The sequence below is a fragment of the Epinephelus moara genome, chromosome 24, assembly GCF_006386435.1.
Source record: "Epinephelus moara isolate mb chromosome 24, YSFRI_EMoa_1.0, whole genome shotgun sequence".
NCBI lineage: Eukaryota > Metazoa > Chordata > Actinopteri > Perciformes > Serranidae > Epinephelus > Epinephelus moara.
The window spans coordinates 51,359,287-51,362,511 of NC_065529.1; positions in this window are offsets into that span (position 1 = coordinate 51,359,287).

Consider the following 3,225-nt stretch of genomic DNA (forward strand, 5'->3'; position numbering starts at 1 on the left):
TCCTCTCTTGCAAGGAGCACCTGTAACATAAATAATTTCCCCTCGGGGATCAATAAAGTATTTCTGATTCTGATTCTGATTCTGATTAATTCATATGAATATAACTGATGGAATGTAAACTCAGTTTTTATTGTGTGCATCACTTTAGACACACACACACGCATACATAATCCAGTGTGTGTGTGAGCTCGATGGTGTTTCTGAAGATGTATTAATTGTGTTTTTAATGTGGACTCTCAGGAGACGAGCCTCGAGCCAAAAGTGATCCAAATAAAAAACACTGAATAAACCATAAAGTGATAAACTCAAGCACAAAGAAGCACTAACAACTGACAACAGCTCTGCAGGCTGCCATAATGTGAGGTGAAATCTGTAAGACAGTTACAGTGTGTAAATCCTGAAGGCTGATTAAAAAAAGGAAAAGTAACAGCAGAGGTTCAACTCACACACACACACACACACACACACACACACACACACACACACACACACACACACACACAAACAGATATTTAAGGAAACTGATATTTGACCTCTTGTCCACACAAACAGAGGTTTATCACTAAAACTGAGATAAAAAAAAAGCCTTCCAGCACTGCAGATTTTCAAAACTTGGAGTGGACGTGTAAAACTGAGCGTTTGAGAAACTATGGCGTCATCTCCTCAACTCCTGCGCGCCTGTTGTTGCTTTGTGTGACAACCTGCTCCAGAAACACCAACACTATGGCAAACTGTTGGTTTGTTAACATTTTGTTTTGCACTGCTGCATCTCATGACTGCCTCACATCTGAACTCTGTACACTGCACCACTTCATGGACAAACAGAGGCGTCTGCTGCGCCCAGTCTTATTTGGTCCACCTCAGTGTCTGTAGTTTAAAATCAATCAGAAACTATGGTTTTTCGATCAGACCCAGTCGAACCATCAGATGGTGGAACAATTTCCAGAGTGGGATTGTGGTTGGTGAGAAGCGTCAGCAAATTGTTGCACGTCCAGAGCGTCACTTGTATCTTTGAGTGAGCTCCTTCATGCTTCTGTCGGAGGGAAATCAACAGTGATGAAAGCTCCAGCAGGTGTTTTGAAAAAGGAAACGTCCGCCTGTACTCTGTGCTACCTCTGCAACAAGTGGGGGCAGTTGGGAGAAGTTTGCCTTTGGGGCACTCAGCCAGGAAGAGACTTCTTGTTTAAGGTTCGGAGGAAAAAATCATGGTTTGTGTTCAAATAGGTTCAAACGCCAGAAAAGGCTTTCATGGAGAGAGCGCTAAGTGCAAACTTCTTCCATGTGACAAGGACAGACTGGGAGACAGCCAACGCTGGCACGGGCTGGGGGTTGTTTTTACAGTTTAGTGTGGACGGAGATATTTTGTATTACAAAGGTCACATTGACAGATTTCTTTCTTTAAACGGAGGGGAAATACCACTTCTAAAGTCAAACAGAGCTCCAACAAAAAGTTTAGCGCTGTTTTTTTCAGTTCAGTTAATCCAACAACAAACAACAAAATCTATTACAAAAGCAAACTGTACTCACAGAGGTCAGTCCGGTCAGTCTGTGATCCAGTCCAGGTTTTCCACCTCGGTGAGGATGTGTGACGGTGGAGTTTTGCAGAACAATGACGTGAGGGCTGATGAAAGTTGGGGGCAGATGAACAGTCAAAAACAGCCCCGTCTTTTTTATTTATTCATACAGCGCAAATGAGCATGTTGTTCGTGATGACTCCTCTCCGTGGATTCTGATACCAGATTAAAGCACTTGGTGGGGAAGCCTGGTCTGATTGTCATGGAAGACGTTTTGAGGCCGACTCCAAAGACTTTGCCCAGAGTGATTTATTCACATCGTGTCACCATAATACGCATACAACAAAACAAACAAGTTAATGGTTAGCCTGGCGTAGATGAGTTGATGTGGGAAATGAAACTTTCTGCTGAACTGAGTCACTTTGAAACTGCTGGGTTAAAAATGTTTCACTGTTTGTGTCAAATCATAAAAAGCTCCCGCGGCAAAGTGTTTGTAGGTGTTGTGATTGTGACTGAAGTCATTACACAGTTGTAGGAATTTAAACTGTGCTGGAAATGAGCTGGATTTACTGAATTACTGTGCTTTTAGCAGATTTAAGGTTTTTGTGCTTAACTTGGGGAATTCAGTTTCATGCCTCTTATACAGTACTTGTCACTACATTCATTTAAAATCATTTAAAGAATCTTTAACTCCAGGAGGCTGATAATACTTGTATACTTCTACTTAACTGGCATTTTAAATGCAGGACTTTTACTTTGAATGATGATATTACTTTGTATACATAGATGGATTACTGAATGGGCCTACCAGGCGCTACCAGCACGCTCCTGGCCTTCACGTACAAAATGTATCTCAAATTAACATGTACTGATTAGGAAGAGACTCAAAATGACCTCAAAGAGATGCAAAGGAACTGCAAAGAGGAACAAAATAACTATAAAATGTGCAAAGTGACTGCAAACAGACACAAAACAACCACAAAAAGAAGAATAAAGTAATTTCCCTCACAATTTAGTGGGATCTCTTAAATTATTGATTTATTTTATACTTCCTGTGAACATAATCCAATTCATCATGCATTTTGTGTCTACTTTGTGTTAAAACCTTATTTTAAAAGGCAGAGACAGTCGTGTGTGTCCGGGGCTGAAGAAATGCCCTCCAGTGAATGACTGGAGAAAAGTAAAGTCAAACAGTGATTGAAGGAAATGGGCGACTGCAAGGTTTTACATGATGCGATCAAATCATGAGTGAACAAATATATTTTTCTTCATTTATTCATTCATTCATTCCTCAGGGCTACTTTAGTCAAATATTGGTCAAATTGTGTGCTGGACTGAAACAGTGTGAAGATTACATGGTTGTCAACTAGGGATGCACCGAATATTCGGTAACCGAATATATTCGGCCGAATATTGCAAAACAACACACATTCGGTGGAATAAGTTAAAAGCAAGGCCGAATAATAGCGGCGTGTTTTGATAACGCAATCAAACAGCGTGCCGTGACCGGCGGAGTAAAATGTCGGCAGTGTGGCGATCCGTCCCTCACGGCACTCGCATTTGCGACTAAAAATAGTTTTGAGAGAGCAAAATAGGCTTAAATCATTCAGCACGCTGTGCGAGCAGCCTACAGATTTCAACCAGCAGCAGAAACGAAAGGCGAATCCCACCGATTGTGGGTTGAACGGGGGTCACAGACACAGACAGTAAT